The sequence below is a fragment of the Rhodnius prolixus genome, unplaced genomic scaffold (genome assembly GCF_049639745.1).
Source record: "Rhodnius prolixus isolate KJV_2025 unplaced genomic scaffold, Rpr scaffold_12, whole genome shotgun sequence".
Classification (NCBI taxonomy): domain Eukaryota; kingdom Metazoa; phylum Arthropoda; class Insecta; order Hemiptera; family Reduviidae; genus Rhodnius; species Rhodnius prolixus.
Window position 1 is genome coordinate 5,734,780 of NW_027411635.1, and position 26,944 is coordinate 5,761,723.

Sequence of the window (26,944 nt, forward strand, 5' to 3'; positions counted from 1 at the left end):
AGCATAAGGGTCTGTGACATCTAATAAATTCTAAAAAATAACTTATTAATGAAAATTAATGCAGTAGAATTACTTAAATATTAATGAAATGTTGGGTACTCGCTGATTTGTGTACCTTTTGGCGTTTAATCAACATACTTAACATTTTAAACTGTAAGTTTTTGTTAAAGAGATTTTTGTACCTTTTGGATAGATTTTCCTTTTTGTCTATTTTACAAAGTTACATATCTGCTTTACAGATTTTTTTAAATTTGGAATAAGCAGTTCTATCATTATAACCTGATAAGATGGTAAGTCGGAACCGTAACTACCACTAGAGAGATCTTTTTAAAGAATGATTATCGTTAAGGTCCCCCAAACCATCCTCAGTAACAACTTTTTTTGAAAAAGCGTTTTGAATAACATAGGAAGGTATTTGTGCGTAAATAGCCAAATTAAACTGCGATTTCATTACTTCCTTTTAAGAGGAGTAAGAAAAATAAACTGCGATTGCAGTACTTCTAGGCAAAGAGGCAAAGATTTTTTAATCAAACGACAATTCATTGATTTAAATCGGTTCACTCATTGATAATTTAAACGATTGCAGTACTTCCTCTTAGTAAGTGCAAGAGCATCAGCAACGTAGAGGAGCTTTAACCACTTATTCGAGCTGAATTTTATCAAAATCGGACTAAGCGTTATAGAAATATTGGTAATAATAGTTTTAGAAAGGGCCTTATTTGCGTGGGGCAAACTCCCCTCCTTATGAGGCAAAGCGTCGGGACTTTTAAAGTACAAATCTGTACAAAATTTCGATTCGAATGACACTTCATTCATGAATATCGGTTCACATGTCGATAATTTGAAATGATTGCTATACTTCCCCTTAACAAGTGTAAGAGCAGATCGTCGCTTTATTGTTACGTAGGGGAGCCCTAACCCTATCATCCTACCAAATTTTATCAAAATCGGGCCAAGATTTACAGAGTAATTAGTAATAATAATTTTGGAGGGGGCCTTACATAAAGGGGGCTAACTCCTCTCCCATTCTATGAACAGGGTCGAGACCCCCAAAAGGCACATCTACATAAAATTCCGAATCGAATGACACCTCATTCATGAAAATCGGTTCGCGCGTTTAGGCGCTACGTTGTTTACAAAAAAGGTAACAAGAACAACAAGAAGAAGAACAAGAACAAGAACATTTTTTGAAAAAGCCGTTTTTGCTCATTTTCGGCAACTTTTTTCTCAAAACCTATTAGATCTGGGTTGTTGCAAAAAAAATTACAGCTATAAAGGAGGGTTTGCCCTATATTTTAAAGAAAATTTGGGAATTTTATCTTTAGTAGAAAAAGAGAAAAAAATTGTCAAAGTTGGGTGTTTTTCAACGTTACGCTTTTTCGTGCATTTTTTGACGATCAACCCTTATATAGGACCGTTTTAATAAATTAAAAACAGAAAATAAGAATTCTCTAAATTGTAAATAATTACAAATACCAATTGCATTATTCTCACTAATTAACAAGATAAGCAAAATTTGTATACATTAAATTGTTCCCATTGTTTTGAGACAATCACGTTTCTAGTAAATGGGCTCGTACATTAACAAAGACACAGAAATTCTGTACAGTAGCAAGGTTATTTTATCTGGATAGGTTGTAGCTGGGATTAATCTATAATTTTTGCATTAATAAAACTTCTAACAAATTCCTCCAATTATCTAACTTAATCTATGTCTAGGTCAGCGTTTCCCAAACTTTATTTGGCTCGCGTACCACTTGGTAGTACATCATGCTAAATTGTACCACTTCGTAAAAATGATTGTATTTCGTGAAATTTGTTATTCCGAGTGTTATTTTATTATTATTATCATCTTTATTAAGGTATCTGTTACAAAGGAGTTTCAAGTTCATGTTCACTTCATAAACTTTGTAAAATGTAAGATCTTAGTTTTAAAACTTTTTTTAAATAATTAAAAATTGCGCACATAATTTTCTCTTCAAAATTATTAATTAATTTACAAACTTCTTCTTTAGGATTATTATATTTGTGCCCAAATCTTCTAAATTAATATATTTTAAGCATTCAACTACCTGTAAGTACCAATTAAATTTAATGTTGCTTGGATAGAGCTTACTCATTACAATCCAGTCTCTTTAAGCAGATTTTTACATAGTTATCATTTAAGTTCTGTCACATGATAGTTCTATTCAATTTTCTTTATCTTTTATTGATAATGATGTAGCTTTTCCTAAATTTTCTTTATAGAAGGGGGGTTTGAAATCCAATTCTCATTTGTGTTTTCGGGTTTTGGAAAATACTCCATGAAAGACAATTTTAATCCTGTTAAATGTGCTATTATATTTTCTCGTATATCTTGAGACAGACCAACCTTATTACTGTACATGTTAACAACTTTACTGTTATATTATGTTATACTATACTATACGAGTATAATTTTTATGTATTATTGGAAAAAAAAAACGTTTCTATGATATTTTGATGCTTTCATTTTTTTTAATTTTTTATGTCCGCCATTATTGATTATTTTTTGCGTACCACAGGTTAGGAAACACTGTCTAGGTCATAAAATTCAGGTCAACCAACCAAAAAAAAAAGAAAATTGGCAGGGATGCCTCTGAGTAAAGAAATATCTAAATACAGACGAAACCATTTCGGAAGTGGTACTGGCAGTTTTGGGATTTTCAACAAAATTCAGAAGTTTAGCCACAAATTAAACCCTACACTATAATATGTAGGATACATAATCGTAAACTATATTTAAATGGTACATTAAGAGGAGAAACTAACTCTACCACGTCTCATAGAAGTGCCTGTAATAGAGAAAATGTATCAAATACTTGTAGAAGTTATTGTAGAAAATAACTAACCCAAAGTTGGTTTTACTAAATCAATTTCCCAGTTTGTGGAGATTTTCTAGTAAATAGCTACAATTTTCTTTCAAGTTGGAAAACTTATTTTACATCAATAGTTCTACAACATTTACTCGTATTTGAAACATATTTTCTTGGAGAAAAATTCGATGAAGGATTCTCCGGAGTAGGTTCGGTAGGGTTTTTTTACTCTCTAAAGCTCTATTTCAATTTGAAACAAGCAAATAATAATATATTAATATTGAAACATATTAATATACACACTTAATGTAGTAAAAAAAATCCTAATTTAAAGCAAATTACGTTCGTTAGACAGAAACGATAGAAAGTAGAAAACTTAAAAAATACAGATCTTCCATTTTGATCACAATTAGTTAGGGTGAAATTTAGTAATTATTTATTATTTATGTACAGTCGAACCTCTCAATAACGGACACTGGCGGGGGAAAGCAAAGTGGCCGCTGTTTGGAGGTGGCCGTTAGAAGGAGGATGGCAAGTTTCATAATGAAAAAATATGGGTTTTTTTTCCAAACATCTATTTAAAAATTGTCTATTATTAATAGATTTAAAAACGTACATAATTGCATAATTATTTAGCTATATGATATGCATCAAATTTTTCTTAATTATCCAAAAAATTTATCAAAAAACTACATATTAATGACTTAATTAATAATTTTTTATAATAATCATCGCATTTATTCATAACAATAATAATTTATGGTAAAATTATCATCATACTATCATCTATTATTAGAAAAATATAACAAACCTTTCGGCAAGTTGACTATGGCTCGATTTGGTTTTTGCAAAATCTTCCAATATATTTATTTTCTCTTCTAGAATTAAACCACTTTCGTTTGAGAGAACAAAATAATATTGTTCGTCTAAAGTAATATTGAAAAATGATTAAAATGGTACAATATGTATGGAGCTTATATAGGAAACTTTAGGAAAAAACAGAAAAAAAAAAAAAAAAAAAAACTTGAGAGGGGATAATTATTTTGATCACCGCGTCAAAGGAACTTTTAAGAATAAGGTGGTCGTTGGTGGGAGGTGAAACATATAATTCCGTTCCCCAAAATCAATGTCCGCGGTCGCTATGTAGAGTGTCCGTTAGACGGAGGTTCTTTTATATAGTAAGTGTATAAGGGTAAAACGGGGAAATCCAAAAACTGTCCGTAAATGGAGGTGGTCCTTTATGGGAGGCTCGACTGTATTTACAGCTTATAGGTAAATACCTTTAGCTGGGAGTTGTAACAACAATGCACAAAAAGTAAAATAAAATTACATTATTACAGTATTAAAAGAAAGGAAACTATTTTAAGTGAAAAATAACTTAACCAGTTAACTGTTTATGACGAAGATATTCGCCATGAAAAAAGTCTAAAATTTTGTGTTATGACGAGTATATTCGTCATGCGTTTTCAGTAGTGACCATCGACAGTTAATTTTGTAATGAATTAAGTGAGAGAAATAACTGATAGAAGGTATATTCAGAGTAAAGTAATATCATTTCTTTCTATTTTATATTGTGTTCAAAGCTACCTCACCAGTGGGGCAGATATTAACATTGGACACAACATTTTTCAATTAAAAAAATATAGATATGTATGTAAAGTACTAACTATTTATTAAAACTGTCCGGTAGGACAGTTGTATAAGGGTTGATCATCAAAAACTGCACGAAAAAGCGTAACGTTGAAAAACACCCAACTTTGACAATTTTTTTCTCTTTTTCTATAAAAGATAAAATTCCCAAATTTTCTTTAAATCTTACTCCAAACCCTCCTTTATAACTGTAATTTTTTTGCAACCACAAAGATCTAATAGGTTTCGAGAAAAAAGTTGCCGAAAATGAGCAAAAACGGCTTTTTCAAAAAATGTTCTTGTTCTTGTTCTTCTTGTTGTTGTTGTTGTTGTTGTTGTTGTTGTTCTTGTTGTTACCTTTTTTGTAAACAACGTAGCGCCTAAACGCGTGAACTGATTTTCATGAATGAGGTGTCATTCGATTCAGTATTTTATGTAGATGTGCCTTTTGGGGGTCCCGACGCTGTACATCGAATGGGTGAGGAGTTAGCCCCCTTTATGTAAGGCCCCCTCCAAAATTATTATTACTAATTACTCTGTAAATCTTGGCCCGATTTTGATAAAATTTGGTAGGATGATAGGGTTAGGGCTCCCCTACGTAACATTAATGCGGCGATCAGCTCTTACACTTGTTAAGGGGAAGTATAGCAATCGTTTCAAATCATCGACACGTGAACCGATTTTTATGAATGAAGTGTCATTCGAATCGAAATTTTATACAGATTTGCACTTTAAAAGTCTCGGCACCGTGCCTCATAAGGAGGGGAGTTTGCCCCACCCAAATAAGGCCCTTTCTAAAACTATTATTACCAATATTTCTATAACGCTTAGTCCGATTTTGATAAAATTCAGCTCGAATAAGTGGTTATAGCTCCTCTACGTTGCTGATTCTCTTGCTCCTACTAAGAGGAAGTACTGCAATCGTTTAAATTATCAATGAGTGAACCGATTTAAATCAATGAATTGTTCGATTAAAAAATCTTTGCCTCTTTGCCTTTTAGGGAGAAGTACTGCAATCCTAGTTTATTTTTCTTACTCCTCTTAAAAGGAAGTAGTGAAATGGCAGTTTAATTTTGCTATTTACGTACAAATTCCTTCCTATGTTATTCAAAACGCTTTCTCAAAAAAATTGTTATTGAGGATGGTTTGGGAGCCGCAACTACAATCATTCTTTAAAAAGATCTCTCCAGTGGTAGTTAACACCTTATCAGGTTATAATGATAGAATTGCTTATTCCAAATTTTAAAAAAATCTGTAAAGAAGATATGTAACTTTGTAAAATAGACAAAAAGGAAAATCATCCAAAAGGTACAAAAATCTCCTTAACAAAAACTTACAGTTTAAAATGTTAAGTATAAGGGTTGATTAAACGCCAAAAGGTACACAAATCAGCCAGTAACATTTCATTAATACTTCATTAATATTTAAGTAATTCTACTGCATTAATTTTCATTAATAAGTTATTTTTTAGAATTTATTAGATGTCACAGACCCTTATGCTGGCCACTTCATTTATATTATTTTTTTGTTATAATTATGATAAATCACAAAACGTACATGCATGTTAAAGTAAAGATAAAGTTAGAGTTGGCTACTGTCTTGAATTCGTCTTACCGAAATATTCGTGAGCACAATTAACACACAGTTAATAACAAGTTGATTATTAAACAATAATTATTCATTTCTCTATTGTAATTTAATTTAGTCCCCCTAATTTTACTTATAGTAAAATACTGGAATAATTAGCTGTCCTAAATATATGCATATCTTATTTACTTTATATTACATATATACAACATTGTGGGAAGAACACCTAGATGGAGAATGTAATTGAAGAAAACTATATTATTTGCGATAAAGCCAGATAATTATTACCTATTATTATAAAAGTTTGACTACTTCATACAATAACAATTACTTTAATCGAAGAATGAACTTAAACCGACGATTTTTATTTAAGAAATAAAAATAAATAAATAAAATAAACAAAATCATTGATGTTTGTTGGTGTAAGCATTTTTTTAAACAAGGTTTTGAACTCATATTTTTATTTTATTTTTTATAACGTTTTTCTTTTTAACCTGTAATTAATAGTTTGATTATTATAAATAACTAGATATTACAGTCAATCTACAGTGCTACTTGAACATATATTTTGTAGACGAAAATGGCCAGCATAAGGGTCTGTGACATCTAATAAATTCTAAAAAATAACTTATTAATGAAAATTAATGCAGTAGAATTACTTAAATATTAATGAAGTATTAATGAAATGTTACTGGCTGATTTGTGTACCTTTTGGCGTTTAATCAACCCTTATACTTAACATTTTAAACTGTAAGTTTTTGTTAAGGATTGATATAGATCTGTTAAGAAGACTTGAAAGTTGTAGAAAACAAAAAAAAAAGGTTTAATAATACGATTCTGGTGCACTCTGTAACAGAAAATGTAAATTCTGTTCAAATGTGCCCCCCTTATCACCTACTTTGACAGTGAAAAAGACCCAACGAACCCACAGTGCGGTTAGGTATTAGAGAAAATAATTAAATTTTACAGGTTTAGGAATAGGTTAAAATTTAGAAAAGAGATAGGTATTTTACGTGGTGAAATGAAGAAAACTGTAGCTGTAGAAGAATAATAAAGAAGAGGTGAGATGTGGAATGCAGCAAGTGATTGATGTTAAGACATTGTAGAGAGAAACGAATGTGGGTTGGCTATAAGCTGCACCAAGTAAAAGGTACCAAAATTATTACCACTAATTCTGCAACTAAAATTCCATGAGGCGGCCTAGATTTAAGAGATTAGCTGGGGAACTGTTGGATAAAAGGAAAACTGAGGAAAAGCTGTAAGAGTAAGAATGGCAGATGCTGTGAGCAATGTTCTTGTAAAACCCGCTAGCCTATTGTCGGAGACATTAAACTTATTTTCTTTTTTTATATTAATTATTTTTAGTTCTAATTAATTAAAGAAGTATATTGTTTCCCACTAATGTACAACTAAACTAATTGGGCACTTAGGTAATTATTTAATTAATTAAAATTAAAAGTTTAATGTTATTTTCACTTCCGTATTGTAGGAGATTTTGCGATTTTGACATTTAACTACAAATACCTGTTTTGAATGGTTTCCACAAATTGGTCCAGTGTATTTACGTATATGGTACCCCTACTGAAGCTATTCGGTTGTCCGGAAAATAATGCAGGATTATGGTTTTAAAAGAAAAAAAAATCAAAATTAATGATTTATAACTGTTTTTATTAATCAAAATAGTCTCCATTACTTTCTATACATTTCTGCCAACGTGTGGGTAACTTTTCCATATCCTCTGTATAGAATGTGGAATCCTTAGAATTTATAAATTCAGAAAACGCGTTTTCTAATGTTCTTTGGTCAATAAAATTTTTTATTTTGTAAATAGCGGTCCAGGTGTCTGAAAAAAATGGCAATCAGTAGGCGATAGGTCTGGTGAGTAGGGCGGGTGTAGCAGAGTCTCATAGCCAAGCTCCAACAATTTTCGGCGTGTCAAACGTGAGATACGAGGTGTGGCTATTAAATAATGAGACTGATGCTGCTACAGAAGAACTATGCATGCGCTAAGTCCTAACGACCGACAGCTGTACAGCGTAAATCCTTCTCTTTCGATTGCAGCGATTCATGTGCTTGTAGAGAAATCTGTATAACCGGAACCGTCGTTTGAGGTAAGAGGTGTTAGTTTCGTTTTGCCGAAAACATGATACTACACATTGTAGTAGAGCAACGAATTGCGGTGAAATTTCACATGAAACTTGGTAAAACCGCTACTGAAACTTGATCTTTTATTAAAAGAAGTTTATGGCGATGAATGTTTATCACATGCGCGAGTTTTTGAGTGGTTCAAGCGTTTCCAAGATGGCCGAGAAGACGACGAAGATGATAACCGCCCGGGTCGCCCTTCCACGTCCAAAACGGATGAAAATATCGATTACAAATTAATCAACATTACTACCGTGAGGTGCTTGCTCAACTCCGTGAAAGAGTAAGGAAAAAAACGAACCGATTTGTGAAAGAACAAGTCACGGCGTTCTCAATCAAAATAAAAAAATTTTTTTCTGGTTTTTCTGGTTTGGTACTTTCATATTTTCGTAACACTTTTTTTTACTTTATTTTGTTATAATTTTGTAAATATATGAATGAAGTGTAAAAGAAGTTTTATGTTTTTCTTAAAGTGGCTACTAAAAATCTGTAGTTAAGAGGAATCCTTGTGAACTGTACAAGAAAATGAGTATTTAGGCAAAATATTTTTTTGTTTATTTTAGAATATTAAATAGTATGTGAATACGTCCTATCGGAACAATCGTCTACGCGATGAAATATGAGGTGATATGTAGGCAGGTTGATTACAATCCGGTATGACGGCCTCCGTACAAGACGAGGAGGTACTCAACAGCGGGCCGAGGTCGATAGTTTGGTCACGCAAACCCGCCCGTCCACTCGGCTATAAACCATTTTAAACGCTTTCAATCTCATCAAGGAATTTTAATTAATTTATACCACAAAAAATTTATCTAAGTCCTTTTTTTTTCAAATTTTAACCTTTTCCAATAACCGCTTAAGAGAAAATATTATGATCTTGTAGACTGCCGTTTTTTGGGGAGTTTTCAACCAAAATATACAAGATTACTTGTTTTTGTTAAATGATAAAAATTAGTTTTTACACATTAATCTATAAGTTCGGTTTGTCCGTCTTCCGTCTGTTCGTCTAACTGTGTGAGGTTAGCAGGCTCCTAAAAAAGGGAATGTTTGATCTTTGCAAACAAACGCGGTAAGTGGACTGTATAGAATAGGGTGTAGTTCTTTAAGCGGACAATCAAATGAAATTATACAAATAGAATGAAATAATAAGGCTTACCTTGCAAGATGTGGACACTGGCGTGACACAGCTCTAAGGAAATGGAAACCCCAAAGGGAAAAGAGAGTCGACTCCCCCACCACCTGGCCCCAGATACCTTTATGAGCGTAGATTATGTCCTCTTGACTAAAGGCGAGCTGATTGAAGGCCAAATAGGCGTAAATATTCTTTGATAGCGGTGAACATGCGGTGTAGCGAGAATAGCGGTGAACATGCGGTGTAGCGAGAATAGCGGAGAACATGCGGTGTAGCGAGAATAGCGGAAAACTGCGTACCCGTGAACATGCGGTGTAACGAATAGAAGTGAACACGGGATAACACTTGAAATTGCGGTGTAACAGGAAGAGTAGCAAACTGAGCACTCGTACAGTTGCGGTGAACGTGCGGTGTAGCGAGAATAGCGGAAAACGGAAAACACTTCCGTACGAGCGCCAGAGAACAAACGTTACGAACAGACTGCGGTAAACGACGAAGAGAGACTCACACACATACTGAGAGGTGACTGCACAGAGCAATGAGCAGCCAAGAACTGTCGTAAACACGACAACTGCCGAAGTCGATGCGTGCGATGCGGTTAGCATACATTGGAGGACAGAAAGGAGTAGGAATGAGCTTGAACAGGGAATCAAAAAGAAAGGTGGTTTAGGCTCCATATTCGCCTTCAAACTGGAAGACTAACAAGAATTTATTTTCACCTGAGAAGGTTTTTCGGACAAAAGATACGGAATCGATTCTCTACAACAGAAATTTGATTCCTAAGGATATTCACAATAGGCTAAGGGAATTTATTTTGAGAGTCATCTTCTCTTAAAAAAGGTTTCCCGAATTCAAAAAATTCGACACTGATTCTCTTCAGTAAAACTGAGACTACAAAATAACATCCTAAATAGGCAAACAGTCGGTAAATTACTTGTTTTAAAGTTGAGGCCAACGCTGAGAAATAGTTGCTTATATAATATATTTTTAAGACTTTTAAGGCACCCGAACCTTTTTTTAGTGCATTGCCTTCCTCGAGAAGCGTTCTCTCGTTACAGACAACACTTCACAGCAGCTGGATTCGAACCCAAAATTTCGGACTGAGAAAAAGTCTGTGAGTTTTTGGGAGAGCTTTAACTTTATATTACGTTCAAAATGGGTTTTTAGGCTTTCCAAGCTGTATGTAATAATATAAATCTTTATTTAAACCCTTTACAGAGAAAAAGCCTAACGAATTCGAAATCTACATTCTAAATTACAATATTTACAAATGAAAACAGAAGTTAAGAATGGAACCAATAACAATTAATATAAATAAACTAATTAAACCAGAAGATTACTTTAAAGAACACAATACAATACAAGAACAAAAACCAGCAAACTTGTAAAATAAATAAGGGAACTGGTAATTAAATAAAAGATAGAATAAAATATAGAAAATGAAACAAAACAAAATGGGCTACACAATTGACACCAGAAATTAAAAAAACTCTTTTATATTTTAATAAATCATTCAACTTCTACGACTGAAAAATAATTGTACCCCAATTTTATTCAACACAATTCTGATTCTTGCAGTTGTATGTTGAATAATATCGTTTATTTTATTTCTCATTGCAGGCGCCTCGGTAGCCGAGTGGTTAGAAGCGAGGACTGCAAAGCTAATATATATTGTAGTACTGGGTTCGATTCCCGGTCTATAGTCCTTGGATTTTTATTTAATGGATAATAAAAAGAAATTTACAGTAAAGTATGTTTGCTAGTCGCCTCCGTCCACGGCACCCAATTTGGCAGTTGGACGTAAAGCATGCCTAAAATAGTAGGCATTACTATGTGTCATTGCCCGGTCATTTTTCATTCACCATCAGAGGTCATTCATCAGTTTGGTGTGGAAAATAAACTGATGAATAAACCACTAATAATTGATGAAAATCTGAATTCGTTCAAAAATAGAGATGGAAATAAAGACAAAAGAAATGCGTGTTGCTTTGGATAAAAATCAGCCATTTTGTATTTCGATTTGGTCTCGGGTATCTGATTGTAGCTTAGCGAGCTTCCAAAATCCCTCAACAGTAACGTTAATGGCTCTTTTTTCTCTCATTTATTTGAGTTTCACTCGTGAAAAAAACTCCAAAGATTACACTAATTCTTATTAGTAATTAGTAATAAACTGTAAAGTAAAGTAATGCCTATTTTTTCAGGCCGGCTTTACGTCCTAACTACCAAATTAGGTGTCGTGGACAGAAGGCGGACTAGTTGAACATACTTTACTATAAATTTCTCATATTAACCATTAAATAAAATCCAAGACCTAGAGACCGGGAATCGAACCCTATACCACAATACATATTAGCTTTTGCAAGCCTCGTTTCTAACTACCTCGCTTCTCGGCTACCGTGGCGTCTAAATAGATTACTGTAAACATTTAAAATTTGCATTTAAAATGGGTTTACAGGGGAAAATTCTATTATAGGCACTACTAGGATGTAGGATTACTTTTTAAGGGTTATTTCAATGAAATGTACGGTCCTAATTCTTATATATTATTAAGAAAGATTGAATGTATTGTTAAGATTTCGAATTTAATAAAATTATCTTCAACTAGAAGTTCCATTTTTACCGAATGGGTTTTCCACAATGGTTTTAGGTCAGTTCTAGGAAGGAATAGAGATAGAATTCCCTCTAGTTATTTCATTGTTGTACAGAATATGATAGAACTGTAGAAATTGTAATAAAAATAAACTAATCGCCTATTTCTTTAGGCGGGGCTTAACGACCAACTACCAATTAGGTATTGTGGACGGGAGATAGATAGGTTAAACCTAGGTCGGCCTCAAGGCCTACACCACTGCAACCCCTTTGGATCTATTGTGGCTCCCCTCACTCTAAAGCTCACCCTCCAGACCTGCCCTTTTGATCAGACTCTTAATTCTGGAGAGTGGCTCCTGGGTAAAGCTCACCAGGCCTTGGTTTTTCCCTCCCCGAGAAGTAACATCCTTAGCCCAGACGAGCCCCTCACACTGACACAACACGTGCAGTGCCGTTTCCTCTTCTTCCTGGACAGAACCTACAGAGGCTATCATCTGCCAGGTCCATGCGATGCATGTGTTTCCTGAGCCTGCAGTGGCCCAGTTAATAGGCCAACAATCATCCTTATAGCCCCACAGCCTCGGCGAATAGCCTTTAATGAACTCCTTCGCCTGTTTCAGCCCTGTGGTGGCAAGCCACCACTCTTGAGACCTACTCTGCACCCATAAGTTAATGGCCGCAGTCTTCTCACACTTCGGAACCCCAAAACAGGGCTCCGAGCCAACCAAGTGTCCCGTAGAGCCTTCCCGGGCCAATAAATCTGCCGCTTCGTTTCCCTTATGACCGAATGACCAGGTACCCAAACCAGAAAGACCTTATTATGGTCACTAATTTCCTTTAGGGCACCCATCGTGGACGGGAGCAGAAGCTCATAATTTACTATAAACAATTTTTCCTAACAAATAAAAACTATTCATACGCGGGATTCGAACTGGGGATCTCTCAGTTACTAAGCCACGTTCTTGACCACTAGACCAACTCACGCCCCTAGAAATTGTAATAAAGAGTAATTAGTGCAAGCATTCAAGCCAGATATTTTTAAATAAGATCAATTCTTTTTGGCGAAAACTCGAAACTTCTTGATCCAGCCTATAGGTTAATAAAAGCCTGGACCAGATAAACGGAAAATGATTTAATATTGACTTATTGATGGTTGTTCTGGGGCTTAGAAAACCTCAGATCATATAATTTCTATTGTATTGTAACGCATATTAGAACATATCCATGTTGTAAGATTAGATTTCATATCGATTTAGTTAATGATACCTTCCAACTGTGACTAGAAAATGAAACAGTATATATGTCACATTCAGTAAATTCGCGGCGGCAGCATTGAGTGTTGCATAGTACGTCAACTAGTTATGTGATTGCACTGAATAGAGTAGTTCATTGACTGATTTGAGGTTGTCAATCAGTACAAAAAAAAAAATTCGTAGGTTTAAAATTTAGTATTAATGTTAGTTAGTTAGGGTTTTTGTTAAATAGGAGAAGTGTGTGTCTGTAAAGAATGTAATTTGTTGTCAGGATGCGATATGAATGAAGTTGGTCTTTAATTCGCAGCTTTCAGTTTGTCAGGTTTCAGGTTCAGATAACATTAGTTTAGGTAGTACGATTTTCTTAGGAATGTAGGTAGGTTAGGCTAGACAATTGTGATAATTCGAGGTGATTCCCTACTTGTCCATCCAAATATCTTATAAGAACTAGACATGAGTGTCTTACAAGATATTTAAACGTAAACTCAGGTCCTATTTATTTTATTTAATTATTTTTTATTTACAATCTTTATATAATTTATAAAAATGCTTGACAAGTACTCAATTAAAGCGACTACATTTAATTATAATTTAGAAATTAATGTAACAAATAGCTCTGTATTTGTTATTAACTGGATGTAATTTGTGCTCTCGTATTCTTCTGAAAGAGAAATTCAAGACCGAAATCTCGTTTTAACTTTGTTATTCAAATTACGACAGTAATACGAGGTGTGGCTATTAAATAATAAGACCGATGCTGCTACAGAAGAACTATGCATGCGCCAAATCCTAACGACCGACACTGTACAGCGTAAAGCCTTCTCTATCGATTGCAGCGTCTCACGTGTTTTGTAGAGAAATCTGTCTGACTGGAACCATCGTTTTGTGTAAGAGGTGTTAGTTTCGTTTTGCCGAAAACATGATACTACACATTGTAGTAGAGCAACGAATTGCGGTGAAATTTCACATGAAACTTGGTAAAACCGCTACTGAAACTTATCTTTTATTTAAAAGAAGTTTATGGCGATGAATGTTAATCACGTGCGCGAGTTTTTGAGTGGTTCAAGCGTTTCCAAGATGGCCGAGAAGACGTCGCCTGGGTCGCCCTCCCACGTCCAACACGGATGAAAATATCGATTACAAATTAATCAACATTACTACCGGTGAGGTGCTTGCTCAACTCCGTGTGAAAGAGTAAGGGAAAAACGACCAGATTTGTTGGAAGAAGTCACGGGGTTCTCCATCAAGTCAACGGCGCCGGCTCACACTGCATTGCCTTGTCAAGACGTTTCTAGCCAAGTACAACATCCGCCTTATTCGCCTGACCTGGCCTCCATGTGTCTTTTATCTGTTCCCTAAAATCAAGTCTGCATTAAAAGGAATACGATCTCAGTCCGTCGAAGCTGTGAAAGAAAAAGCGGTACGCGTCATGAAAGAGCTCACAGAAAAAGTCTTCCAGCACTGTTTCGAACAATGGTAAATTCGCATGGAGCGTTTTAGGGATAGGGGAGGGGTGTATATTGAAGGTGATAATAACTAAATATGTATAAATTTAAAATAAAATGTTTTACAGCAATAGTCTCGTTATTTAATAGCCACACCTCGTAGTCTAACTCTAACATTCCCTGCCTATTTTAATGTGCCTGTCTAAGCGTTTACTCAGAATGTAGAGCGGAATAATTGCAATATGACTCAAATGTTCAGAGTTCAAAGAAAATTTTTTTATTAAATAAAAAAATAAATGAATAATCCAGGAGTCGAATATTTAAGAAGAAAAGAAAATAATAGATTTTTTTTAAATTTTGATGTGTACGAGGGTCGTTTGAAAAGTGCGCGCAAAGTCAGAGAGATAGCACTACTGGCGCGTGTCGAGGTTATGTTTAGTTAGTAGCATCTCTTGGAAGAACACACACCATGTTTCAGCCAGATCGGTCTATTTCTTTGTGTTTGGCATTCGTTTGAATCGAGGAAGTCGAGTGATTTTCAAAAAATGGACGAAAAAGAATTTCGTGTGTTGATTAAACACTACTTTATGAAAGGCAAAACGCCTCAGGAGACTAAAGAGAAGCTTGATAAACATTATGATGACTCTGCACCTTCGATTAGAAAAGTTTATAAGTGGTTTCAAAATTTTCGGAATGGCCATATGGGCACAAGTGACGCTGAACGTTCTGGACGCCCTGTTGAGGTTACTACTCCAGAAATCATTGATAAAATCCATGATATGGTGATGGATGACAGAAGAGTGAAGGTGCGTGAGATTGCTAGTGCTGTGGGCATCTCGAATGAACGGGTACATAATATTTTGCATCAAAATTTGGACATGACAAAGCTATCCGCAAGATGGGTGCCGCGATTGCTCACGCTTGACCAAAAACGAAATCGTGTGAAGTGTTGCAAGGACGGTTTGCAGCTGTTCCAGAAGAATCCGCAGGACTTTAAGCGTCGTTTCGTCACTGTGGATGAAACATGGATACATCACTACACTCCTGAGACCAAAGAACCATCTAAACAATGGGTTACCAAGGGGGAATCTGCGCCAAAAAAAGGCGAAGACCGTTCCTTCAGCCGGAAAGATTATGGCGACTGTCTTTTGCGATTCGCAAGGAATAATCCTCATCGACTATCTGGAAAAGGGTAAAACTATTACAGGTGCATATCATTCATCGTTATTGGACCGTTTAAAAACCGAGCTGCAAGAAAAACGCCCACGATTAACCCACAAAAAAGTCCTTTTCCATCACGACAACGCACCAGCTCACACCTCAGCAGTTGTGGTCGCAAAATTAATGGAAATAGGGTTCAAACTCGTTTCACATCCCCCCTATTCTCCAGACTTGGCTCCCTCGGACTACTATTTGTTCCCCAATATGAAGAAATGGCTGGCGGGAAAAAGATTTTATTCAAACGGGGAGGTGATTGCAGAAACGAATGGCTATTTTTCAGACTTGGACAAATCCTATTATTCGGAAGGGATCCACAAACTAGAGCAGCGTTGGACGAAGTGTATAAGCCTAAAAGGAGACTATGTTGAAAAATAAAAAAGGTTTACCCCCAAAAATTAAGTAGTTTTTATTTTTGCACGGACTTTTCAAACGACCCTCGTATAACTACTTCCTTTTGTTTGATAATAGTAAAATTCTTATATTTTGGTTTGGAGAATAGCGAACTATATTAGCGAGTATTTAACATACGTGGTGGCAGCTTATTGAGTGGTGTTGGCGCGGTGAATTGCCAACACGGAGAAGAGCGTTGCTGGGAGATAAGTGCGGCCCAGTTCTTGCCGGCGTTCAGGGTGGTATTATTTATGTAGCACCTACTAGACATCAAGGTGAGGCGTACTTAAGTTTCAACCAAGTAGTGCTTATAAAAGCACTCGTCAACCTGCTTTTCAACCTTACCCATCACAGCTTCGCCTCATTTGTCCATCTCCGTTAATTTTCTCACGTAGAAATTCTTAATTATTCCCCCTAATATTGCCTTATTTGTTAACCAAATGTAGCCAAGTACAGTAGGGTATTGCAGAAAAATGATACTCTTATTCCTTGAATGAAACGATCGATATTTCTATTTGGAATTTTACTATAAACCCACGGCTTTTTTGACGTCGACTATTTATATATTTTATTTTATTTATTTATTTACAACCTGTACATATACATACAGGGTGACCAGAGTTATATGCTCCACCCACTTTTTTTTAAACGGCGGGAAATTTCGAAAAAATAAAAAACACGTATTCAATCATTTTAGTCTAGTTTATTTTCAATGATTGACCCATTTTTTTAAACCCCTGTATCTCGAGATACAGCATCCAACTTTTGTTTTTCAAATGGAACGTTATATTTTTGTTTGCATATTTTTATACCATTTGAGCTCCTAAAAAAAACAAAAAATTTTTTTTTTAAATCGGTTAGGTTTTTCAAAAGTTATGGTAATTTAAAATATGAAAAACAAATTTCAGTTTATTGTCAAAATTAAGTTATTTTTTTTAAAGAATCTGTTCAAACTGGGCACAATCAACGAATTGGCAAGCCTAAACTTTGGACTCCCACGCTATGCTTGTAGCAACACTTATGGTGGCGAAGTCAAGATCTAGGCAGGCTAGAGTATTCGACGTTTCAGATCATCGACTGAAGCCACGGGATTAAGGTTACTGTACACTTTATTTTTTAGGTATCCCCCAAAAAATAGTCCATTTGGGTTAAGTCCGGAGATCGAGGTGGCCATTGGACGGGACCATGAGTCCCTAAGCACTTTTCATGGAAATTTCTGTCCAGGTAACCTCGAACCACTCTCGTATATGTGCCGGGCAACCATCTTGTTGACATATCTAGCCGACGTTGTAGATGAACATCTTCAAACAGAACTGGCATAATGTCTCTTAAAAAAAAGTTAGATACCTTTCATCAGTTAAGTTCTCACTGTAGAAGTATGGGCGCCGATTGGTTGATTTCCTAAAACTCCACACCAAACGTTTGTAGAAAAAACAACCTGAACGTCGAATAACTCTAGCCTGCCTAGATCTTGACTTCGCCACCATAAGTGCTGCTACAAGCATAGCGTGAGAGTCCAGAGTTTAAGCTTGCCTATCCGTTGATTGTGCCCAGCTTGAACAGATTTTTTTAAAAAAATAACGTAATTTTGGCAATAAACTGAAATTTGTTTTTCATATTTTAAATTACCATAACTTTTGAAAAACCTAACCGATTTCAAAAAAAAAATTTTTTGTTGTTTTTAGGAGCTCAAATGGTATAAAAATATGCAAACAAAAATATAACGTTCCATTTGAAAAACAAAAGTTGGATGCTGTATCTCGAGATACAGGGGTTTAAAAAAATGGGTCAATCATTGAAAATAAACTAGACTAAAAATGATTGAATACGTGTTTTTTATTTTTCGAAATTTCCCGCGGTTTAAAAAAAAAGTGGGAGCATATAACTCTGGTCACCCTGTATACATCAATAAATCAAGTAAATGTGTTCTTAATTGAGTTATGCACAGATTGTAGGCTGAATAATGGAGGATCCAGCGCCACAATCGGGAAGGCATGATGAGAGGGGCCAGCCAATGCTGGAACTCTCTAGAGGTTGGAAGGAAGTTTAGGAAATTGGTAAAAGGTCGCGGGGCCAACGTCGTTTCAGGCATCGTGGAGGACTGTCGGGGATGGGTTGTTGTGGATAAGGCTTGTGCTGTGGGATTAGGATGTATGGTTAGGCTATTATGGAAATTAAGGAAGCGAAAATGGATTAGGTCATTGACAAAAGGGTATATTGAGGTCTGTGTGGAGGGTTAAATTGGATACATAATAAGGAGCGTTTGACGATATGCCGAAGGACTTTATATCGAAAGGATTGGATTCTTTGGATGTTGGAAGGTTTCGCAAAGCCCCACAGCTCAGCTCCGTAGGTCCAGATGGGTCTTAGTAGTGTCTTATTTAGAGTCAAGTTTGTTCTGTACGTTCATGGTTGATCTCCGCCCAAGCAGTCTTCGTAGTTGCCCGTTTCGTCTATTGAGTTCTTGTCTTTTCAGTCTAGTGTGTGGGTTCCAAATAAGTCGACTGTCTAAATACAGTCCTAGATAGCGTACTTGTGTGGAGGTCGCCCCAAATAAATGGAGCCTTTTTTTTTAGGCGTGCCAACAACTAAGGTCATTGGCGCCCGGATCTTGTTTCAATGCACTTTCGGCCTCTGGACAGTGTTTTCTCTCTTGGCAGACAACACTGTGAGCTGCAAGAGGAGAAAATCTAACTGCCAGCAGCTGGATCCTCCTCGTTGGAATCCACTACACGCTAATCACTGAAGTGATCTATTATTATTATTCTAAATTTAGTAAAGGCCGGCTAATCGAGGTTGTACTGTATTAGAATAAAATCACCTACTTGGGTGAATATTGCTGATATTTAGTAGACCCACCGTTCGTGTGTCCTTTATCCCACCGTTCGTGTGTCTTTTATCCCACCGTTCACGTGTCCTTTATCCCACCGTTCACGTATCCTTTATCCCACCGTTCGTGTGTCCTTTATCCCACCGTTCGTGTGTCCTTTATCCCACCGTTCGTGTGTCCTTTATCCCACCGTTCACGTGTCCTTTATCCCACCGTTCACGTATCCTTTATCCCACCGTTCGTGTGTCCTTTATCCCACCGATCGTGTGTCCTTTATCCCACCGTTCGTGTGTCCTTTATCCCACCGTTCACGTGTCCTTTATCCCACCGTTCACGTATCCTTTATCCCACCGATCGTGTGTCCTTTATCCCACCGTTCGTGTGTCCTTTATCCCACCGTTCACGTGTCCTTTATCCCACCGTTCACGTATCCTTTATCCCACCGTTCACGTAACCTTTATACCACCGTTCGTGTGTCCTTTATCCCACCGTTCACGTGTCCTTTATCCCACCGTTCACGTGTCCTTTATCCCACCGTTCACGTGTGTCCTTTATCCCACCGTTCACGTGTGTCCTTTATCCCACCGTTCACGTGTGTCCTTTATCCCACCGTTCACGTGTGTCCTTTATCCCACCGTTCATGTTTGTCAGCAAATCCTTGAGCACTTCCAATACTCTTAGCAATGGTTTCAATTTTAGTCTGCTTCATCTTCCTCATCATTTTTACAATCACCTTCTATGGAAAAAGAGGATGGAGGACTCCGATGAGGACATCCATGGAAGGCTTGCTATTCCATCCTTTTCCAATTATTTAATTTCAGTATCATCATTTGCATCATTTTCGACTTCTTCTTCAGCATTCTTCTTGCCATCATTCTCCCCCGTTACTGCGTCTTTAATATCTGTACTCCATTTATCTTCATCTTAGTCCTTCTTTTATTTGTTATGATTCATTCCATCAAATCCTTCATTTTCTCTCTTCTTAATTTTTATTGTATAACTACCCTTTTCCTTCGCTTTGAATTTAACTTTTAGCTTTACCATTAACTTGGCTACTACTATTAGCGCTACATCTTCGTACTTAAACCTTCATATCCCTTTTCTAAAGTACTGTCGTTTAATGCAGGCAGCGTCCTTTACTTTACGCAACGATTTGATGATATACAGATAATTCGTGGAAGTTAATGTTTGTTTTGCTAAAAATTAACTTAATCCTTATGGCCATTTCATTGGCCACCCTCTCTCTTATACGCTTATCGATCCAAAATTGGAATTCACATTTTCGGGTTACCGCTAATTTTTTAAAATATACAGTCAATCTATTGTTCAAGTGAGAGAATTGTAGAATAAGCTAGAATTCCTTTCTGAATTTATTTTTGATGAGGGTAGTGTTGGGATCCCGCAAAACGTGTTTAACCCTCCTTATCTGTTCACAACTCTTGGTCCATCCTTTTCCTGCACTTGGTTCTCTAATATCTTCTACTTTTATTGTTGTTGCTGTTGCTAAATATTTATTAGATTTACTTGTTTGGAAGTAACGCTTTTTATTCATTTATTTATTTGTTATTTAAATATTTATTAATCTTGAGGTAATTCCACGTAACCTACTGCATGTAAAGAAACTATTAATGATAGTTGAGTTCCTTCTTCCTCCCAAAGAGTAGCGTCACTTCTCTTTAAATAGCTATTTTTAGAAAAATCATAATTGCAATAATTGCCTTAAGAGATAGTTTATTATTTAACAAGAGTTTTTTTTTGTGATGAGGAAGGTTACAAAAAAAGATAGGTAAAAACTTTATTTGAAAATGCATACACATCTTATGTAAACAAAGCAGAAGATTCAATATTTAAACATTGTTAGCTTCTTGCATTTTATAGGAACGTTTAGAGGGTAGATAATTTAGGGTAATGCTGGAAATAATAAGCAAAAAACTAGAGCTAGGAAGACCAAGTTAAAGAAACAAATATTTAATTATTTTGTGTCTTTAGAGAATGGAAAGCACATAGGTGGCTACTTCAAGGTAGAAATGGTTTAGAATAACTATCTACAGTGGTAAAGATTTTCACCACACCGATTGGGAAGATGGATTATGGTGGAAAGTCGATTCTAGTATAATAGTAGAAGAGAGTCAGTTGCAAGTCTGAGGAATTTTTTTTTCTGTGTTTTCTTGGTGGTTTCTTGATGTTACAAGAGTCCATCAAGGCCTCTTGAAAATGAAATGCATTAAACGGTTAAACTCAGCAAAAAATGGTAGAGGACAAATTTGTTGCCCGTCACATCTAGATTCAGAATATGTGACTTGATTTTAGATTCCTGGCCGCTTAAGCGGCTGACGCGCGACCAAATGTAAGGGTTCGCAGTTGACCCCCATTTTCATGTACACAGTTTTAAAGAGTATAAAAAGTTGTGAAAGAAACCGGAGACCGCAAATTCGATATCTTTAAAATTAAATGGTGCTAGGCCATTTCAATATCTGATATTTATTAATCATATTCCAATTTTTTAACTTGTTATCAAAGAGAAAGAAGAGCACGCGATAGTTCACTTTTATGTATTTTTTCATCCCCTTTCTACTAAAAATATTGCCAAGGCAGTAAAGCTAGTATTTTTCTTCATATCGGGAAATAAGTCGTTTTCCGAGTGATTTTTCTAAGAAAAATCAAATGTTAAGAGCTTTAGATGTTCTCAAACATACCCAAAATGGCTAAAAATGAATTTTACATCTGTTACAAACAAGAAGGTTTAATAATTATTTGGTAATTTTGGGAGAGTTGCGTTTAATTACCAAAAAAATTGGAAACCTCCTGTCACATATTTAAGTGACCAATATCTTTCATGTAAAGTATCAAACTTATTCCTTTAATTTATCAAATAATGCACTTTACTCAACTTGTGAAGCATGTACTGTGCCTTCAAAGGTGCCTCCTCTGGCTAGCAAGCCAGGTTAGCCAGGAGGTTATCAACTGCTCTCTGTATCTGAGGAGGCAAGAATCTAAAATCAAGTCACATATTCTGAAACTAGAGGTGACGGGAGACCTGCAAAGCTAATATGCATTGTGGTATTGGGTTCGATTCACGGTTTTAGCCTTGGATTTTATTTAATGGTTAAATGAGAAATAGTAAAGTACGTTTGCTATTCGCTTCCGTCCACGATACCTAGTAAATAGTAGTTGGACGTTAAGCCCCGCCTGAAAAAATAGGCGATTACTTTACTTTACTTTACTTTTAGAGGTGACGGGTAACAAATTTTTCCTCTACCATTTTTTGGCTCAGATCAACCGTTTAAGCATGAAATGCATTTGAGCCGTCTTAAAATGAACACTCAGTATATTATTCGCCTCAAAACCAGTGGTTCCGTTGAAAACTAACTAATTCAAAAATTTGACATAATCACAATAATTCTTCGTACACGGAACAAGAGGATAATAAATAAACTTATAAAAACTCTTTCTAGTCAACTGTATACATTTTCAAAACAATTAAACGAGGTGAAATCCAAAGTTTGGGAGGGTTGGGGGCGTGAAACAAAGACTTGGGGCCGGAAGTGATCCATCACAGGTAACTTGTATTCCCTTACTCAACAAAAGACATCAACAAATTCATTTAATTATTCAAATTAATTCTGCCAAGGGAGTTCCTCACAAGCTGTAAAGTGAACCTACTGCCTTAATCAACCACTTAACTCCCAGTTACCATTTCTTTTTTCTCAAGTATAAGAATATTATTTGAGTTTTAAACATAGACAAGGAGTGGCCCAGTCGTTGAATTATGGCGCTGGAGGTCGCCTAGCAAAACTGACGTAAATACTGATTATTTTTTAAAAATATTTAAGGAGCGTCGTCAACATCTGAGGTTATTGGCAACATTGGAGCTTATTTCCCTGCACTGCCGGCTCCCGGACAGTGTTCTCTCGTTACAGACAACACTATCACCATGAATATCGATAAATCTAGAGTTATTTTGAGAAACTACTCAATAATAATAGTAATACTACGCGGAGATAATGGGTTCGAATCCAGCTTCTGGCCTTTAAATTTTCATTATTTTCTCCCTAGAAGCTTCTTACAGCTTACTGTCCGGGTATACGAGGTGTGGCTATTAAATAACGAGACTGATGCTACTACAGAAGAACTATGCATGCGCCAAATCCTAACGACCGGCAGCCGTGCAACGTAAAGCCTTTTCTTTCGATTGCAGCGTCTCACGTGTAAGAGGTGTTAGTTTCGTTTTGCCGAAAACATGATACTACACATGTACTAGAGCAACGAATTGTCGTGAAATTTCACATGAAACTTGGTAAAACCGCTACTGAAACTTATCTTTTATTAAAAGAAGTTTATGGTGATGAATGTTTATCACGTGCGCAAGTTTTTGAGTGGTTCAAGCGTTTCCAAGATGGCCGAGAAGGCGTCAGAGATGATGACCGCCCGGGTCGCCCTTTAACGTCCAAAACGGTTAAAAATATCGATTACAAATTAATCAACATTACTACCGTGAGGTGCTTGCTCAACTCCGTGAAAGAGTAAGGAAAAAAACGACCCGATTTGTGAAAGACCAAGTCATGGGTTCTCCATCAAGACAACGCGCCGGCTTTGTCAAGATGTTTCTAGCCAAGTACAACATCCCAGTTTTAGGCCATCCGCCTTATTCGCCTGAGACCTGGCCCCATGTGACTTTTATCTGTTCCCCCTTAAGTCAAATCTGCATTAAAAGAAACACGGGTTTCAGTCCGTTGAAGCGGTGAAAGAAAAAGCGGCACGTCTCATGCAGGAGCTCACAGAAAAAAGACTTCCCAGCACTGTTTCGAACAATGGTAAATTCGCATGGAGCGTTGTAGGGATAAGGGAGGGGTGTATATTGAAGGTGATAATAACTAAATATGTATAAATTTAAAATAAAATGTTTTACAGCAATAATCTCGTTATTTAATAGCCACACCTCGTAGTATTCTCTGTAAGGAGAGAACACTGTCCGGATACCGTCACTGCAGACTGAAAAAGCTCCAGATACTAATTAACTCAAATATTGTTAAAAATCAAAAATTATAATAAACAATTCCGATTATTTCATTTTTAAAGAAAAATTTGTAATTCTCTTAATAGTTTTATGGTAATTTTAAAATTACATTTCTTGCTTTTTTAGAAGTGTAATTTTGGTTTTTGGAAGCCCCTTGTTTTTTTTAACCTTTCACAAAAATATAATCCACTTTTAGATAATTAACCAGTTAACAAATCTAGTTTGAAGTCTTGAACAGTGTTGAACTAATGAATTTAAGATTTTTACTTGTCTTTTTTTACCTTCGAAATAAAATAAGACAAAAGAAATAAATTTTTCCTGTAAATAGAAACTTTAAAGTTCTTACTTTGACAGGTTAAATGTGTTGCAAGTAAATCAAGTTACTTATTTGCTCAATTTATTAAAAATCACCACTATTTACTTACTTCTTATAAATGCTGATTTAAATTAGTAAATATATTCATTTTATCTCAATGGGAATTTTTTAAATCTGTTCTTTATTTGTTATAAGAGTTACACTTTCTTTTTAGACAGAAATAAAGACATTTCTCTGAGGTCCCACTTTTTTAAAAGTTCCTGCAAAAAAGATTGTGAGGCCAATAACACTTCAGTTCACAAACAAGGTGTGGCTATTAAATAACGAGACTATTGCTGTAAAACATTTTATTTCAAAATTTATACATATTTAGTTATTATTACCTTCAATATACGACACTCCCCTACACCTACAACGCTCCATGCGAATTTACCATTGTTCGAAACAGTGCTGGAAGTCTTTTTTCTGTGAGCTCCTGCATGACGCGTGCCGCTTTTTCTTTTTACAGCTTCAACGGACTGAAATCCGTGTTCCTTTTAATGCAGATTTGACTTTGGGGGAACAGATCAAAAAGTCACACGGGGGGGCCAGGTCTCAGGCGAATAAGGGTGGTTGGCCTAAAACTGGGATGTTTGTGCTTGGCTAGAAACGTCGTCTTGACAGAGACAATGCAGTGTGAGCCGGGCGCGTTGTCTTGATGGAGAACCCCGTGGACTTGTTCTTCCACAAATCGGGGTCGTTTTTTTCCTTACACTTTCACGGCCAAGAATGGATCAACCACTCCATTATTTAGAACTTATTCCTGGGGCAAAGTGTGAATGACTTTGCGAGGATGTAGGATAAATCCAGCAGGGATTAAAAATTCTTCAAATTTGAAAATTTCGTTCCAAAATTGTTATTCTTATATTTAACATAGAACTTTTTGGGGAGAGAGTGCTCTTATATAAAAAAAAAAGGTTAACCTAATGTAATGACACGTCACTGCTGCTGTGGTGAGGAAACATAATATTGTAAAATTATGTTAATAATTTTGTTAATAAAAACATAATATTTTTTTTAAATTTAAAAATGTTGAGTCAAATGTTAATATCTGCCCCACTGGTGGGGTAGCTTTGAACACAATATAAAATAGAAAGAAATGATATTACTTTACTCTGAATCTACCTTCTATCAGTTATTTCTCTCACTACTACATTACTTTCTCTTTTAAACCACTGAAATCTGAGTTCAAAAACCAAGAATGACACAGTTCGGGATGTTGTACCCGAAGTGTGATTGGTTTAGGAAGTTTGAACAAAATATTCGGTTTGCTGCGCTTCTTAATGTAGGTTCGAACCCACTTTCCCCTTCTCTGCGATTAAAGAACAAAAAAAAGTCACAAACTTGCAGGTCGGTAGGGCACATATTAACTGTGATGTTGAAATGTGCCCCCTCTCCTTCCATAAAAGAAAATATAATATCCAACACTTTTTGGCAAGCAAATAGACTTTTGTAAATACTAGGTTTTAAAAATACGAATTCCAAATGGTAATATGGACTAACAATACTTACACCTTGTCCACTACAAATCTTCACAATACACTACCAAAGCTGCAACAAAAAATTTTACTTCCACCTTACAAAATATAACATTCCTCAATTCTGGACTTTACCAAACAATGAAAACGAAGGGAAACTCTGTCAATTATACAACAGGTCTACCACAAAATATGGAGAAAATTATCAATCATTAATGTTTTAAATATTTGGCGAGAATTTAAGACTGTCAAAAAAAAAAAAGAAACGTTATAGTGGTATTGTCTCTCTGACAATACCAAATATAAAGTTTCTGTGATTTCCGTTTCTGAGTTACTACAGTTACATAAAGAACATATACAACTACTTTTTCAGACTCAGGGAATATAAAAATCGAATAACTACACGCTTATAAATACTTGGTCTTGCATAGCCTAAGAGACAGAGTAATTCCTTACACTAAATAATCCCAGAGGCTAAGTAGTTAAACATTCTATTTCAACTGATAGTTTTGTTCAGAGAATCTAACAAGTTCCAACCACCAACTATAAAATCCAAACAGTCCAAGATACCACCAGTATAACAGTCTCAGTGTGGCTAAACCTCCCTTTTATTACCTATTACTTTCTCGTGACTATTTTTATAGTTTCTCACAAAATGAGAAAGTTTTTCTGAGATTTTATAAACAATAAAATGTGAAAAAAATAAAATAGATCAAGTGGTAATAGTTCTTTATATAACTTGGAAGAACTTAAAATACAAAAGGAAATGTGAGATCAAATCAACCACTGCACTGGATAACAATTTTGATTTAAGAAAATTTATCCTAACTATTGTAAAAAAAATATAGTCTTAACACTCAAAAGACTACTCTTATTAGTCCATAAGTTCAATTTTGAGTTTTTCAGCGAAAATTTTAAGTTTTTAACTCCCCAGAATACAAAAAAAGTTTTTTCTTTTTCTGTGTATCTTTGTGTGCATCCATTGCAACACAAAAATGGCAAATCTCATATTACATGAAAATCTATATTTCGCTTTCCA

At 35.6% G+C, this 26,944-nt stretch overlaps 1 long non-coding RNA gene across 1 annotated transcript in view; it reads right to left on the bottom strand.

The window, feature by feature from the left end:
• LOC141461712 (uncharacterized) overlaps nt 1-26,944 on the bottom strand; it is a 432,780-nt gene that overhangs the window by 374,854 nt on the left and 30,982 nt on the right. The gene's annotated exons all lie outside the window — the stretch shown is intronic.